The 18387-nt window shown below is 43.6% G+C and overlaps 1 protein-coding gene across 1 annotated transcript in view; it reads right to left on the bottom strand.

Annotated features, from left to right (window-relative positions):
• PRICKLE2 (prickle planar cell polarity protein 2) overlaps positions 1 to 16675 on the bottom strand; it is a 219755-nt gene extending 203080 nt beyond the window's left edge. Inside the window, exon 1 of the mRNA XM_029601027.1 lies at positions 16322 to 16675. The gene's annotated coding sequence lies outside the window, so the exon portion shown is untranslated. The remainder of the gene's footprint in view (positions 1 to 16321) is intronic.
• Positions 16676 to 18387: the final 1712 nt, after the last annotated feature.

The following is an 18387-nucleotide window of genomic DNA, read 5'->3' on the forward strand; positions in this document are numbered from 1 at the left end:
TGAATAATAATAAAACAACATTGCGATGAGGCAGAAAAATTAGATTAATAAAAAGGCCAGAAAACAAACTGTAGAGAGAAACTGGGAACACGTCCATGCGGTAGCTCTGATGGAACAAGACTGAGGAACTCAGGAGGCAGCGCGCACGCGGGGACTTCCCGTATGCTCAGTAAAGTCTTTACTGAGCTCCAAGAGCTGGGTCCATGTTGGCACCGTTAGATTAGGTCACCCACACATTAATTCATGCCTGCTTGTCGAAGGACAGCCTGCCACAATGAAGTAAGGAGATCCGGACTGATTGCTCTGTTTGGATGTGTGTGAATGGAGGAGACTACTGATTCTTTACCCAGTAAATGTACTTTCTCTAATCATTTATTGTTAAAGATGTTGTTTTACAGTAAAGACTTTTGTTTGGAACATCCTTCTTGAGTGTGAAGCATGTTTCTATGATCCTAGTCACTGCATTCTAAATGCCTTGAAACTTCTCCACTTCCTCAGGAACAAACCACACCCAGTAAACTCTCCCCCCTTCCTCTTCCTAGTAAGGACATGGGAGGGGGGTTATGCATAAATTTGACCGGAATTCTGATTTTTATTAGGGTGGAAGACCAAGTTCAGGCAGTTTTATCTAAATTTGCCTTCATTCAATAACTTTCATTCATCCTTGGAGCACAGCAGTGCACAGTCGGCTCTGCCTACCTATCTTCTGCGATTGTGTGAAAAATCAGATTTTCATTTTGCAAATAAATTTGCAGCCAGTCTGTAAAACAAGGTCATTGTAGGCGGCGGGATAATATTCTGTGCAAACCGAGGATAAATGGTGACACTGACCTGATCTGCAGAGGTTCTCTATTCTCTACAGCATAGTTCAATCAGCCTGCAGAAGTTGGCATTTTCTTTGCTAAGCTTGTAATGGTGAATAAGACAAAAAAAAAAAGCACCACTTTTGCTTTTACCATAGAAGAAATTGCAAATGTCTACTCTCTTCCCTGGCCTTTTCCCTTTTCGCCATGTGTAGATCTCTGTATATATGCAGGCAAAAAAAAGATTTAAAAATCCTGGGGCAGAGGCACAGGCATCTGTACATTTACAAGAAACAGAGATGCCTTTTAAAAAGCCATACCTTCCTTGCTTTTTTGGAAAAAAGGCCCATTATCTCAGTGGCTCAAAAGCGAACAAGTGAATAGCTTCAGAGAGTGTCTAAAACCAAACCCGTTTCTGGATGCCAAGGTTACCATTGGCACAGTTTTACAATATGCAGGGTGAATTCCCCTTCATTTGACCTTAAAAGTTTAAAGACTTCAGCTCAGCTAGGCCAAATTACCTTCCAACACAGTGAAAGAAAATTCTGCTTACAGCCAAACATATGGCAATTCCGACAGAGCTGTTAACCATGCAGCCCTGTGAGCAGTCCTATTTCAAAGCCTGTTTTCACTTTTAATAGAGGGTGCTTGTTCCCTCTGGTACACATTACTCACTGCTGGGTGCCTCTCCAAAACCAACTAAGATGAAATACTGAACACTGTCATTTCTCATGTCTAATGATATTCTTGCCTGCTGTTCAGGCAAGTTCCATGGCATAATGGCATCTCTTGTATACTACTATATCACTTCAGAAAAAAAACAAACAAGGAACATCTGAAACCATTACTTCCAGCACCCACACACTTGTACGCCAGCGTTAGGAAAAAGAAAAATGTAGTCTTTTAGGTAATGACCCCTGCACCTCCAAAACACAACACAAGACTTGAAAGAAGCACACTGCACAAATTCCTGTCATTTTGTTAAGCTCAAGCAGTCCGTTTGGTCTCCTGTCGGCTGCAGAGGGTGATGCCTCCAGGTTCCAAGAGAGGCGGAGGATGACTCCTGTCCTCAGAAAAGACTTTCCTTCCAGCCATCAGTCAACAAGGGGGGCATTTTGTTTGCTGTAAGACTGACATGGGAGATAAGGTTTGAGGGAGATTAAAAAAAAAAAAAAAGAGAAGAGGTAGTGGCGGGGGGGGGGGGGGGGACTGTGTAGGTTCACCTGTTTTCTAAGATTTTCCCTTTTGGGGTTTTACTGCCAAAATAATGTAACACACACACACACACACACACACACATATATGCACTCCTGTGGCCAGAAGGGTTTATAAATATGCCCTAGCAGGATGTCCTTTTCCCCTTCCCCCACATGCCTGCAGTCTCAACTTCAGTGCTTGTGGGGCGTGGCTTATATTCGAGTGCTCTGGTGAAGCATCAGCAGCAACGAGATCCTCAATCTTACTAAAAGGACTTGGGCAAAAGAACAACACCCCCCCCCCCATCCATAAACCTAAAAGCGGGCCGATGGCCTACTGCAGGATCAGCCCTGACACAATGGACAATGGGATGGGGGAGGGAGGGGATAAAACAAAAAAAGAGAAGAAATAAAGGAAGGGAAAGGCAAAGACAGGAAGAGGAAGATGGAGGGATTGAAGGGCAGGAACAGGAAGTGAAGGAACAGGGAGAAGGGTTCTGAAGAGGAGGAATGGGAGATAGAAAGTGTGCAAGAAGGAAACCATAGCGGATACTGGAAGAGTCAAAGGAAGAAGAAACAGCTTGGGGAGGGGGAGGAAAGGAGTGATAGGGAATGTTCAGAAGGGAAAAAAGAAAAGATCAAAAGATAAGGACAGTGAAGAGGGCACTGGGATGAGGAGGGAGGGTCTAAAACCCTGACGAAGAAAGAAAAAAGATCAGACAGATCGAAAAACCAGGGTAGAATATAGCAGTAATCAGACTGTATAAAACAGAATTATAGGAAAAAAGTCTATGTAAACTTTGCAAATCATAAGATGCTGACAAAAACAGGCCTTTCTCCCAGGCCTAAAAAACATAGAACCAAGTATCTAATTTTTTTTTTTCTTTTTTGCCATGGGCTTGATGTGCAATGGGATGTGGGGGGGGGGGGGGGGGAGGTGCCTGATAATTGCCTATGATTATCCCTCCCTCTGCACCTTTTATATGCTCAAAATGGGGGCATTAACAAGGTCCCAAGTTCTAGATTATCTCTCTTCAAATAAAAGACAAAATGCTGGGCAACAAAAGTGTATGTGAGAGAGAGAGAGACTCTGGAGTGGCACACATAGTACTCAACTAAATCACTAAAGGAGGGCCAGCTAGTAACTCGAGGTGAGGTTTTGGTGGTGGTCTAGGGTTTTGGGGCCAGTATTACATGTAGAGAGACGTATGAACAGGACAGTAGACATCAGGGAAAATCTGATGTGATTTGGAGTGAGAAAAGTCACACAAAGATGAGATTTCTACAATGTTCTTTTGCCCTCTCTCTTTCTCAGATTTTCATATCCACATCTCTTTTCCTTATCACGGGCATTATCCATGCGATAATTATCACATTTTGATGAATCTAGGGGATAATTTGTAACTTGATGCCTTACTGCTTAGTCATTGCTCACAAAGGAAAAACGGAATGGGTGCTAGGCTTCTATGGAGGAAATGGGGGCCCACCTCTACTTCTTCCTAGGAACACAGAAACTGAACAAACCAAAATATTTTCTAAATTGAGATTAATGCACACAGAAATCTATGGTGTAACTTTCTGACAATAATGGGTAGATTTTAAAAGGCCAGCGCACGCGTCCATGTGCGCGTGGTTCCCGGCATGCGCACATGGACGTGGCTATTTTATAACATGTTCGCGTCGGCGAGCGCATGTTATAAAATGCGATTTCCGCGCGCACATGAGCACTGCATTTTAATGTCCGTGCGCTCATGTGCAGGCAGATGGCCTCCTCCGCGCACAGGGGGGGGATTTTAAAAGAATCGCTTGGCAAAGCAATTGGGCCTCTGCCCAGTTCCCTCCCACTCCGCTCCAATAAAGGAGCAGACTGGGAGGGAACTAACCTAACCCTATCCTTCCTCTCTCTTCCCCGACCTCTCAACCTACCCTAGCTTTCCCCAATTTTTTTGTTTTGTTACTTACTCCTCCTCTGGAGCAGAGGTAAACTGTGCACTGTCTGGCTGCCGGCACGCACTTCCCTGGGACAGCATCTAAAGGTGCTGTCCCTGCCCGCCCCCCTGCCCCTCCCTGCCCAGACCCCGCCCCTTTTAGCTGGCCAGATACTTCTGCGCATATCAGGGGTTACACGCTTGGCCGGGCCCTTTCGAAAATGCACATAGCACGCGCAGGGCCCAGCCTTGCGCATAACCCCTGAGTTTCACACGTGCATGGCTTTTAAAATTCGGGGGTAAGTGTTTTTACTCCTGCCTTCATGAACCAAAATGAAACGTGTGTGCAATTATTACATTGCATGCTGATGTTTTAGTTCATGGGGGCTTCTGGGTAAGGAAATTTTGCATAAGAAATGTATTCTATAAACAAAAGCAGAGCCATCTTCTGTCAATATCAAAAAAACAAATGAAAAGAGGCAACTCACACTACTTGCATTATAATTTTTGCAAAAGTCATAGAAACACAGCATCCTACAAAATGGTGCTCAAACTTTCAATAACCTGTCTCTTGCCACGCAATGGGCTGCAGACAGGGTCAGACAAAGACCTGCAAAATCATTTTAAGTAAAGGATTTTCCTTTGTACCATCTAATGCTATTGATTTTTTCAAGTGGAGTTATGTTTTCAGTGATATGTAAGGTCATTATGCTTACATCATTTTTTTGCCAATGAGCTCCCGTTAATATTACAAGATTATTATGGGTTCCATCGAAGTGGGTCCCTCCTGGCCCCATTGACCCCATGATTCATACATTTAGGGGTAGATTTTAAAAGGCCCACGTGCGCGTCCATGTGTGCTTGGTTGCCGGCGCGCACACATGGAGATGGCTATTGGTGTGTGCATGTTTTAAAATATGATTCCTCCAAGCACATGCATGCCGGATTTTAATGTCCATGCACACGTGCAGGTGGGTGACCTCCTCCGCGTGCAGGGGGGGTGGATTTTAAAAGAATCGCGTGGCGACACAATCAGGCCTTTGCCCAGTTCCCTAACCTTAACCCTATCTTTCCTCCTTTTTCGCCTCTCTTCCCTGACCCCTAAACCTACCCTAGCTATCCCTAATTTTTTTTGTTTTTATACTTACTGCTCCTCCAGCAGAAGTAAACTCCGCGTGCTAGCCGGCCGCCGGCGCGCACTTCCCCAGGACAGAGTCTAATGGCACTGTCCTGGCCCTCTCCCCGCCCCACCCAGCTCCTTTCTTCAGGCCCGGAACGTCTGCGTGTATTGGGAGTTGCGTGCGTGGCTGGGCCCCTTTCTGAAATGCATTCGGCGGGCGCAGGACCCAGCCACGTGCATAACCCCTGGTATCTGCACATGCGGGCCTTTTAAAATCGACTTGTTAGTGAATTGGTGCATAAAGATATTTGAAGTCTTTCTAGGCACTATTTTTCGGCTTTATACAATATAACTAGAGAAGAGATTGCCTCATTTCAGGACTTGCACAAGGATCGCACAGTTACGTTTAAGGCAGCAGATAAGTGGTAGTAATGGATAGTGTAGCCTATAAAGAAAAAGTTCTGTGACAGCTTTCTGACCAATCATTTTATGCCATCTTGGCTGAGGATTCAACTCCTGATTTACAGGCACGTATAGATTGCACTTTAGAGGCAGCTTTGACAAGATTGTGGATTAGTAGCAAGGCGTATCACTTTTTTGAAAATGGATGCACTGAAGGTATCAGTGATGTACATTTTTTCCCCAAATCCACAAAACATTAATAAATCCCCCAGGATGACTGATCGTTTCGACTTGGGGTTCTTGCGGGAACCATTATTGGTCTTTGTGGACAGGTTTTTGAGATCATATATTTCCAAGTTGTCATCATACGTCAGAGACTCTGCAGACATTAATATTTTAAAAGAATATCCTGGCCCTTTTCATTCTTTAAGCCTGGCTACAATTGACATTGTTTCTTTATACACTAACATACTGCAGACGGAGACTTTGACGATTATTGAACAAACATTACAATCTAAATAAGTTTTTGAGTGAATATCACTGTCTTTTATTTGTGAATTAGCAGCCTTTGCTTCACGTTTTGCCAAACTACAAGTACATCCTGACATCATTTACCATATTCGCTTGCCAAGGTGTTGCATATATTTTATGGTTACTTGCTAATTAATATATATTGGGAAGACAAAGAGAATGTTGAGGATAAGGATGATAGAGCATTGGAGATCTATCACTAGACAGAGAATGGAAGCACCTTTGGTAGCTCATTGTCTAGCTGAGAAACATTCCTTTACCGATTTTATTTTTGCTGTTTGGAAAAGACTGTTCTTGATGTGTGGGGTGGTGACTTGGATTCAGTGCTTATACTTAAAGAACAACACTGGAATTATATCTTGAATGTGGTTCACCCATTTGTGCTGAACAAAGAAATTGAGTGGTTCTCTTTTTCATATATGGAAAGGGCTAATCCCTAGATTCATCAAAGTGCAATAATTATTGCATGGATAACACCTGTGATAAGGAAAAGGGGATGGATATGATAATTTTAGAATTACTTTATTGTATCTTCAGAGAGAGAGAGAGACACAGAGACTTTCTAAGGCTTTCATATTAGTCAACTATTTATATTACTATAGGAAGGCCAGCTAGTAATTCGAGATGAGGTTTTGGTGGTGGTCTAGGGTTTTGGGGCGAGTTTCACAACAGACGGGCTGATACAGTAAAGCGCGGCCGTGGTTGCCCGTTTTTAACCCGCTTCGGATGTGCGTTTAAGCGCGTAAGGCGGACCCGCGATACAGTATCGGCTTTTACGTGTCCTTATCACTTGCAGAAAAAGACGCGTATCCCTTTCCGCCCGCCGCATGTATATGATATGTTAATGATCGGATTAGCTATTCCCTCTGATACAGTAACGTGCGCCCAAATTATCGCCTTTTTAACCCGCTTATTTACCGCATCTTTAACCTGCATATTTACCGCCTACCCTGACCCTGGCGTTAGTGGCTCTGGCGCTATGCCTCCATTTATGGATGCCCGGATACAGGCGGGAAGGTCCATGTACAGAAGCCACGACTTTGGACGTCCGGCTTCCATTCATGGACGTCCAAGGTCGGGGCTTCCATTCATGAACCTTCCCGCCTGAATCCGGGCATCCATAATCTGAGGCCTATGACCTTGGACGTCCATGAACGGAAGCCCCGACTTTGGACGTCCGGACTACGATCATGGACCTCCAAGGTCGGGGCTTCCGTTCATGGACGTCCGTTCATGGACGTCCAAGGTCGGGGCTTCCGTTCATGGACGTCCATGAACGGAAGCCCCGACCTTGGAGGTCCATGATCGTAGTCCGGACGTCCAAAGTCGGGGCTTCCGTTCATGGACGTCCAAGGTCGGGGCTTCCATTCATGAACCTTCCCGCCTGTATCCGGGCATCCATAATCGGAGGCCTATGACCTTGGACGTCCATGAACGGAAGCCCTGACTTTGGACGTCTGGCCTACGATCATGGACCTCCAAGGTTGGGGCTTCCGTTCATGGACGTCCGTTCATGGACGTCCAAGGTCGGGGCTTCCGTTCATGGACGTCCATGAACGGAAGCCCCAACTTTGGACGTCCGGCCTACGATCATGGACGCCCGGATACAGGCGTGAAGGTCCATGAACGGAAGCCCCGACCTTGGATATCCATGAATGGCGCCCAAGGCAGTGGGGCCTCCGATCATGTAGAAAAGAACCATCCACCTACCTGGTGGAATGACATTTCAAATGACATTTGAAATGTCATTTGAAATGACAGGTACCAGCGCACCCTACATACTGTATAGGCGCTGTATACTGCTCTATACAGTAAAATGGACTGCGAATGCCTACTGCTTCATTGACGCGCTTTGGACACTCGTTTACCGCCGCTTGGATTTGCGTCTAATTTGAATACCGAATCGAGCGGCTTGTGAACCAAAATGTGCATGCGTCAAACGAGCAGGCGCCCGGCACTGCCGTACTTTTTCTTAGGCATCCGTACTGTATCGGCCCGAGAGTGAGATGTACGAACAGCACAGTAGACCTCAGTGAAGATTTGTCCTGATTTAGAGTGAGGAACGTCACACTAAAATGAGATTACTTCAATGTTCTCTCACCCTAGCTTGATAGTACCCTGGTAGAGAGTCTAACAAGCTAGGATGAGAGAACAATGTAGAAATCTCATCTTAGTGTGACGTTCCTCACTCCAAATCATGTCAAATCTTCCCTGAGATCTACTGTGCTGTTCGTTCATCTCACTCTATATGTACAACTGGCCCCAAAACCCTAGACTACCACCAAAATCTCACCTCAAGTTACTAGCTAGCCCTCTTACAGCATAATAAATAGTTGACTACTATGTGTGCCACCTCAGAGCCTCTCTCTCTGTGCCCAAAAATGCCTGAAATGGAATTTGCAATATTATTTATTACAAATTGTGTTTTGGACATATCGCACAGCTTAATGCTAGGAAAAAATGTGTAGTTATTTCCAGCATTAAAAGTGTGCATTACGCTATCACACGGTGTGATAATGCTCCTCATTTTCATAAATCCTGCCAAAACCCCTCCCGCCTCTTTGAATAAATTTGCCAAATTTACATTTGTACTGTAGGTTACGCTAACTATTGCGTGCGTTATGGCGTTAATCGCTAGCTTTAATGCTATAACGCATTTTGATGAATGACCCTGTAAGTTAGTTGCTGTACAAAAGTTGTGATTAGTGAATAGGGCTGCCTATTAGTTGCTAGCATGATTCTGGTTGTGTGATTGATGGTTGATATGGATTCATTTGTGAGATTGGTGTGGTTGATGTACTTACTTGAATGATGTGATTTCACTGGCTGATATGCACTTTTTAAAAAAGTTTGTGGGAATTGGGTTGACATTGAGCTATATGCCATTTATAAAATGCATGAATGTATGTGTGTTTGGTTTTATTGTTTTTGTAGGGGAGTTTATTGGTTTGTTGTGTTTAATGTCTACTTTTTTGTATATTTTTAGATAAGGTGACCCCTGAGGCAGGTGAATTGTCCACAAAAACATGAGCCTGTATCGAGTTGGGCTTTTGATAGATTGAACACAGTGTCTGTGATGGTTTATAGTGCAATGAGCTGAATGTTTGTAAAACATTTTTCTACAGTGCCATCTGGGACAATTGAGATAAGTATTTTCCATTTCTTAAATCTGATTTGCTTAAGATATGTTTACTGAATTAGTTCGTTGGAGCAGCAAATGAATGATTTTGAAGGTGCTTTGTCTGACACTGTCGGCAGCCCAGAGATGGGTTATTGAAAGTTTGAGCACCATTTTGTCTGATGCTGTGTTACTAATGACTGTTGCAAAAATATAATACAACCTCTTCTTCAGCATAAGGAATTTATGTCATACATACCTACAGTACATGCAGAATTTTGTCTGATTCCAGAAAAGATAACTTGTGGCAGGATTCTTTATTGCTCAAATATTGTTTCCATGGGGAAAGGTGAGGGGGAGTCACTTTACTTTAAAACAAACAAACAAACTAGGACCCGCTCACAATTTTCCTTGTGGAAACAGCAACTTAAGCCTGCCACAACTTACACTTTATGAGACTTGACACAATGACATGGAAAAAGACATTTTTGCACAAAGGCTCTGCTGGGAGCACACCTAACCTTGTCTGCCTCCTCCCACTGGAAATTCAGCATGTACATTCGCTTCAGGGAAGGGGATTATGGATTACAATACCTGAGTGAGATATTTCTTCTTACAGCCCTCTCTAATTGCTTTAGCCCAGTGTTTCCCAACCCTCTCCTGGGAGCACACCTAACCAGTCAGGTTTTCAGGCTTGCCATAATGAATATGCATGAGATAAGATTTAATACCCTGGGTCTCCACGTATGCAAATCTATGAAATCCTGAAAACGCAACTGGATTGGTGTGCCTTCAGGAGAGGGTTGGGAAACATTTAGCCTAGTTTCAGGATTATTTTTGTAACCAAAGTCTTCATAGAAGGAAAAGGCAGTGGAGTCCAGGTAGTCATGAAATCACATGCTGCCAACCCTGTCTCTTTTCCATTTAAGAATGGCAACTGCACAGTGAGCTGTCCACCCATAAGCTAGATTTTCTTGAACTATGCATAACAATTGTTTGAGTTGAGGACCCTTGTGCTGGAATGAGGTTGATGCCATCCACTGAGAAATCCTAGTAGGTTCTCACTGCAGCTGACAAAAGATGATGTAGAGACTTAGCTGGAGCTTCGCCTATACCAGCCTCTTTCCCCATGGTTGAGCTTTTTGGTTCTGGGGGCCGGCAGGTCTTAGGTGAGTGTCTCTGGTGAAGGCTAAGAGAGGTTCCATATTAGGCTGTGGTCGAGACAAGTGACACCCAAGGATGGTCAGGTCATAGTCTAAAATCAGGGCAGGTGGCAGACAAGGATAATCAGGTCACAGACTATGGTCCGTACCAGGAGTCGGACCACGGAAGACAAGTCAAGGCTGAAGACATGGAAGGCAGGACGAGGCTGAAGACGAAGGCAAGGCAAGGCTGATGACATGGAACAAAGTGGCAACACACTACCAGGAGGTAACTGACTGTTCTGAGTTGCCTTGGTGTTGCATGGCCAGGGTTTAAATACCTGGCGGTGTGATATCATCAGGAAGTGCCGGAGAGCTGGTTTCTCGATGCAGGGCCTTTAAGTGTTGGCACACGCCATGCACATGTGCCTAGGGAGCAACAAGGAGAGGACAGCAGTGTGTTGGAAGGCTGCAGGAGCTGTGGCAGCCGGCTGTGCGATGGCATTCTGCTGCACTTCAGCATTGGGGTGAGTGAGCCAGGAGCCGGCAAACGTAACAGTAATATAGTAGATGTTGGCAGAAAAGATCACCTCACCCATTCCAGTCTGCCCAGCTATTCCTGTCCATATTGCAAAGGATATATGCCAGCTGTCAGCCAAAGAACAATATTGACTGCATATTAACGCTAGATTTGAACCGCTGGATAGTTTTTCAACCGACATATAAGACTTAATTAACACATAGTCTTTTCTTATTAAAATATGTTACCGTACTATGTTGGCACATGAATAATTTGTAATCTATACCAATTATAGTTTGGGTTTTTTTCTTATTGTGCCTTTCTGTAAACCGTTGTGATGGTGAATTAACTTAACGACGGTATAGAAGAGTTTTAAAATAAATAAATAAATAAAGACTGTAGGATATTTCTCCTTTTCCAAGTTTTTATCATCTTCCTCCTATGTTTTCCACCCTTGCAAGTAGGCGACCATAAAACAATCTCCTATCTCGTTCACACCCAGTACCCTTCCCATATCTAACCACAAAGCCCTCCAATAATCCAAACCACCACCAATATCAGTACAGCCATTGCTCAAGCATCTGGCCTCCTAGGTCCCCTGTGGCTTTTCCAGATGGTACTCCACTACCAAGCACCTAAGGCGCCAACATAGTCAACACAAGGAGTTCGTACCCTGCCAGACAGACCCAGCTATGTGGAGACCTGCCATTTCTGCTTCTACTACTGGTAATTATTGTTCTTGCAGGCCTCCAGCCAGACCTTTCTGCTAGTTTTGTCACTGCACATGATGAGGATTTTAGGAGGGGGTGACATTTCTACATTGGCAAAGATATTTTAGTAGTCACAATCCTTTTGAACTGGAGTACTTTTGCTAAAAATTGTTATCATTCCTTTACTTTGCTCCTGTGCTCGGGGGTTTATGGGTGACAAAACTATGGGAGAAAGATGGCTCACTCACTTTTGATGCTCTCATTTTAAGCAGTTTAAAAAAATAATATAGGTGGTACTAGGGTATATCTTGTTGTTCAGATTCTATCCTCACAGGGAAAAAAAAAAGAGCTATGGTCATCTACGACCCATTACCTGCTTCCCAAATAAATATATTTTTTATTTATTTTATTTAACAGTTTTATATACCGACCTTCATAGTAAATAACCATATCGGATCGGTTTACAATTAACAAGAATAAAAAACTGGGGTAACTATTCAAGTAAACGAAAGATAAACAGTAAGTAGGAATGAGTCAAAGTTACAGTCAACAGGGAAGAGAACTTGGAAGCTTGCAACAAGCTGGAAAGAAGATAAGGCAGGAAATAAATATGAAGTGATGCCATAGGGCGTACGGGTTAAAGCTTAATGGTGCTTTAACCTGGGAGAGTCAGAGTCCATTCGTGAGTATAATCACCATAACGGGTAAGCGTGAAGGACAACTAGTGATTGTCTGGTGAGTCGGCGAAGGCTTGGTGAAAGAGCCAGGTTTTAAGTCTTTTTCTAAAAGTTAACAGGCAAGGCTCCACTCTGAGACTTGAAGGGATGCTATTCCAGATAGATGGGCCAGCTATCGAAAAAGCTCTGTTTCTATAGTTTATATAGTTTCTATGCTATCAGATATTCTAACACCGAGCATACCTTCTCAAAGCAGATTATATGACAATGTCAGAGGGTGAGTGGAAGTTGTTTCCTCTACAGTACCTGAATATAGCTTGAATTGAGCTACCAGTGAAAAAGTGTGAGCTAAATACACATAATTAAATAAAATGTATCAAAAACTAGTGTTTTTTCCTATTAACCCCGCGCCCCCCACCCCCCCCCCCCCCCCCCCCCCCATAAACTGGAGCATTACTACCAAAACGTTGGATATTCCCCAATATTTGCTCCAGTTCAAGACAGACTCTGGGTAAGAAAGCTTTAGGTGGAAACAATCTCGCCTGAAATCTTCATTTGGGGTACCTTCAGGAAATATAACCTGCAGTAGGACATCAGCTTTTTCAGATAAAACTTTTATGAGTCCAAGAAGGGCTAGGACTCAAACAGAGAGCAGTGATTTACAGCCCTCCTCTACACAGTCATAGATCCTGCCCTTCTTTGCTTTGTGAAAAGTGCATCTGCACAATGAGCATCCTGTCTCAAGGTTATCTTTTCAGAAACCAGACAAAATGAGGATTTCAAGAATTGAAGACTGGCCGTCCTCTTGCTGAATGTTATTATCCGCAGCTTCCCTCAAACTGTTGCATTCTTACCGAAGAGTTGCACCATTCCATGCCTTAAGCTCCAGTTCGGGAGGTTTATGGGTAAGAAGACAGATCCCCTGCCAATTCAAGGCCTGTCTAATATCAGAAAAGACACAACCCAGGGCAGGATGTTGTATAGCTTCGTTGTGAAAAAAATGAGAGGGCAGGTCCCAACCACAGACCACACGGAAATAAATCTTAGATATAAGCCTCCTTTGTAAAAATAGTGTCTGCACACTGAAGCACCCCAAAAGTTATTGACCGAAACTAGACAAAATGAAGGTTTCAGGAATTGATAACTGTTTTTCCCAGTTGCAAACATTTTCTCCATAAACCTCTTCAACTGGAGCATTTTTACTTAAATGTATGGTAGTTCCATACTTTTATTCCAGGTCAGGGGGATCTGGGCTAAGGCAACTTTGGGAAGGAAAATGTTTCATCTATTCTTGAAATCTGCATTTTGTGTAGTTTTAGAAAATGGAGGTTATGCTTAGTTGCTTTATTGTTCAGGCACTGAACAACAGAGACAAGGGGGTTGGTAAGTAAATAGATTGCATCAGGGATGTATGTTACCCACTGCCTATTTCTTCTATGAAATCAGTGTCTAAACAATAAGGCATCCTGCCAAAACTTAATTTTCTTAAAACTAGTCCAAATTATGGTTTTAGGGAAAGAAGACTTTTTTTTTTAATCCTGCAATCTTATTCTACTCATAATCCCTCTGGAACTAGAGCATTATTACTGAAAAATGTTGTATTGCCACATGTTTGCTGCAATTCCAGAGGGACTGTGGATAAATGTGACCAGATATATCCACAAAACTCTTACATCACAAAGCAAGCCCTGGTTTCCCTGCGAAAAAAAACAGATGATGATATATTTCTTGCCTAGCTTTTACATGAAGAAAGAATGTGTTGTAGTTTAGAAATGTTATTCAACTCTCACACCCTCACTAAATGCTCACTGCCTTGGCAGTGAAAGGGTTAGGGGTAAATTATAACCAATAACAACAGAACGACCGCATTAGGCCTGACCTGTTTTGGACTTCTGTCTTTCTGAGCAGGCTTAAAAGCAGTCTGCCATCCACTTTTGTGGCCTCCAGTTAATAAAAATCTGCATGCAGTGAAGCATATTTAAAGACAAGGATGCAGGCATCAAAAGAAAAACTGATCATCTGGATGGAGCCAACCGATCCACGCCATATTACTGGGGCCTCAGTGGATGATGCAAATGGATTAATTTGCCCACTCAGTCTTACCACTTGCCTCAAAATCCCTGTTCATTTTTTTTTTATTCAATTTAGTGTTTGCTAATAATGAATCCACTAAAACAATTAAAAAAAAACAACCCACTGTGGTTTCAGGGCTGCCACCATCTTCCTGCATGCATGTGAACTCAAGAAACAGAAGTGTTTTGCCTCATTGGTGCCTTTGCCGAATTATTTTAGTATCTATTGCATTTATTTGTGAAAGGTCTTTTCCCATCTCAGAATGGTGAAAACCCAAGTGCTCTCTCTCCCTCCCCCCCAAAAAAAAAAAAAAAAATTCCCTTTAAAATGAAATGACATGGCTAAATCAAGTAATAAAATAACTTTGCCACACAGAATTTCACATATCTAATTCCAGAATCCTAAAATGCAGCAATGACTTAAATGGTAACCTAACAAAAAAGTTTCCAAAAAAAATCCTAATTTAGAGGCAAACTTTAAGAATGATACAAAGAGACAGTAAAAGCCAGAAAGATTGCTATGTAACATTGTTTTCTTGTCCTGCCCCAAGCCCTGTACCATCTGAGGCTGATTCAGGAAAATGCTCCTATCTCAGGGCAATTTCCTGCAGACAGAAAGTTTAATCATTGCTCAGCCTGCACCACAGAAATGCAAAGTAAATGATTCACACTTTGCAAGGAATTTGCCTGCTGAACAAGAGCAGTCTTTTGCTTGGGCTGGGGGTGGAGGCAACATATGCAGCCCTGCTCTGCTGTTCCAACCTTGTTTCTTTCTTAAAACCCAAAGGATTAAAGGTGATAGACGTCTGAGTTATTTATAATGCACCTTTCTGATCTGCTTTTCTAGCCCGGACCGGATTTCTGCTCTGGACACCGGGGACGTCTGCGGATTTTCTATCTAGCACTAGCTTCCCCCGTTTGTATGCCAGATGGATAAAGGCTGCTCTTTTTTTTAAAGTCACCCTGAGTCTTGTTTGTCAGACAGACTTGACAGCATATAATGGCAGGTCCTTATCCTTTGATTTTAAAATCACCTTTGGTGCTGCCAGTTCAATTGCGCTAACTTTCAGGATTAAGGAATGTCCCCAATACTAGCCCCACGGCGGGTATTTGTCCTGTCTGGGGTGCACAGGATCACTGGGTCTGCCTGTTTCGTTACTCCACCAGTTCCCTAGATAAAAGCATCTGTGGAGCAGAAAGCAGGCTTGAGTACTACAAACGATTAGCAACAGATTGCAAAGAAAGAATCGTGTGTTGATTTCATCCCGACAGCCAAGTACCAAAATCGGTGAAAAGTGGGCTAGTCAAATTCAATTATCAGCATTCTCCTACCGGCTACTTTCCATGTTCCTATAAGAAGTTTACACAAGACAGAAGTGCTCAAAAGCGTTGGGATTAAACCTGCAGCCGAGCAAGAATTTTCGGCAATTGGCTCAAAGCAAACACCCCAAAGAGCTTTCACAGTGTGACTCTTAAGACTCGGAGCGCTCTCTTTATCTGGCCTCTTAAACGTTAAACACACAAAATAAACCAAGCACTTGAAAGTTAAAAATAACATTTCTGGTCTGTGCAGAACCCCCAGCTGTCAAAAGGTTCAAGAGTTGCAGCTCGCTCTTCCATTCAAACCCCATCGGCAGCTGAGACGACACGGGCTGCAGCTTGAGAGTCAAATTATTGCGCTTTGCCCCACCACCAGCCCCGAATTTTCCACTATCCCAGACCCACCCCTGATTATAAACTGCCTTTGTCCCAGGCAAGCAAAGGGTATGCATGCAATTTTCCCCCCGTTACTGAAAAAAGTCGAACTCAAACAGGACGGTGCGCACAAAGAGCCGCGATGGATTTTCCTAGTGGAGTTTGTTGTTGGTTTTTTTTTTTATCCTCCTCCCCCCCAGGCATTGCGGGAACCGGTCACTGACAGCGGCTGCAACCAAGGTCCGGGGAAGCGGAGGACTAAAGCAACGCCACCTTTCTGCTTCCCGTCTGAGCAATACAGTTTCAGGCTCCTTGACCCAAAGGGCAGCTGCGACGAACTCAGCCCCATCCGTTTCAAACCGGATCTGGGGGTTTCTTTCATACGGCGTAAGTCTCCGGGTACTTACCTAAGTGTCCAAAGGCTGCTGGGAGTCACTGAGAAGAGCACTTCATGAAAATCATCATTATAAAAAAAAAAAAAAAAAGATTACAAAAAAAAACAAAAAAAAAACCTAAACAAATAGAAGCTCCCTTTTTTTTTTTTTTAGTGTCGCCTTAATGAGAAAAGTGCGGCGTCCGGAAGAAAGAAGAAGTGTCTGCGGAGAAGCATTCTGAGGCGGACTCGGCTCCTGCCCCGCGCAATGACTTCACCGTGGGAGCAGGCGGAGGAGCAGAGCTCACAGAAGACTTCCAGCGCTCGCACAGAGACGCCCACAGACCGTCCAGCCCATTGGTGAAAAACCATCCGGCACAATCCAATCCTACTCCTGTAACCAAATGCGCATTTAAATCCAAGAATCCACAACCCTGCAGCAGCAAAGGGCAGGATGGCAGGGAGGAGAAGAAGAAGGGAGGGGGGAATTAAAGGAGAGAAAAAAAAACCCTTTGCATAAATCAGCATTACTGACAGAGACATCAGAGTTTGTTTTCTTACTCTGTACTAACAGAAGAAAACGTTAGGGTCTTTTTTTTTTTTTTTTTTACAGTAATGTATGCCTGTGTGTCTGCTTAGCGTCTGTGGCTTCAGAGGAAATGTGTAGGGTCTGGCAGATGTCAGTACATTTTTCCTGTTTATCTGAAGCAACTTGCCAGCCTACACCAAACTCAAGGAATAGGTTCATGCAAGTATGTGCGCCTTATCCATGCAGGATCAGGAAATGCTAATTTTCAAATGAGCCGCCCTGGAAGTCAACTTTTAAAAACCATTTGGGGGTGTTAAACCCAACACAAATTACCCTTCCCTAGACACAGTGAAGGAGTTTGTTTAATACTGGGAGCGCCCAAGCACCACAGAACTGGCACCTAAGCCTCTTAACTGAACTGAGCTTCCTGCTGAAACAGACCCAACAAGCAATAACTTTCAAACTATGGACTGGGCTGTTTCCTGACTGTACTGCGCACACTGGCTGGGTCTCATTCCCAAATCCTGGAAGAGAAGAGCGTCACACAGCCCAGGCCCTCATGCGGTAATTAGGAGATTTGAAGGGTCTCAGACTGTTACTTGTGTACTTTCCACAAGCTGCCATTCCCCAGGCTCAAGACAAACTCAAGATAACTTCAACTTGTAATACATTTGCTCCCTTTATTGGTCTCTGAATAGGTGAATTAACCTGTTGGTTTCTTCTACCTGCCCGCTAAATTTTCAAAACACTACACATGTAAAAATGAGCACATAGGCATGTAAGTAGCCTCTACTTGCATATTCCATATTCTATAAAACTCCAAAATACGCATGCATTTTCACTTTCGCGTGCACATATGCATGTGTCAAAGAGGGGAGATCTAGGGGTGATCCTGGATGGGGCCAACAGTTATGCGTGTGAGTTGCTATTTTCAAAGGCACTTATGTGCATACAGTTTCTAACATACTCGGGTATTTTTTACACCTACTAATTATCTAGCATAAGTGATATTAATCATATTCATTGTGAGGTACTGACTAGCTGGGAAGAGTTGGTGAACTTGGTGGGGGGGGGGGACTTCAGGCTAAAGAACAGAAAGGCATAGATAAGATGTCGAAGGACTGGGCAAAACTCGCGGACTAATTGGTAAAACTCGTAATTTCATCGTCACGCGCATGTTATAAAATACACCGACTTGCGCGCATAAATCAGGACATACAAGAGCACGTCCAATTTACTTTCACAGGTAAAATGTATGCAAGTATATTTTTAAAACAGGTGGGCAAAGTGCACAGATACAATGCATTGATGTACGTGGTTTCAAAGCATTGCGTGCATTCGCGCAGAAGCCAGTGAGCAAACAAAACGAAGGACAGACCGGTCACCTTACATTTAGGGATACTTTTATTCGCTCTGCAACTTTACAGGATAAAATGACAAACGCCTGACTCAGGCCGAGTTTTGCCCAACAAACTAGGCTGCATCAGGGGCTAGGCTGATACATATCGCGATGAGCAATTGGAAATGCTTGCAGCTTCTGTTTTTTTTTTTTTTTTGCTTCTATGATTTAT

Source organism: Rhinatrema bivittatum, chromosome 4 (assembly GCF_901001135.1).
Source record: "Rhinatrema bivittatum chromosome 4, aRhiBiv1.1, whole genome shotgun sequence".
Lineage (NCBI taxonomy): Eukaryota > Metazoa > Chordata > Amphibia > Gymnophiona > Rhinatrematidae > Rhinatrema > Rhinatrema bivittatum.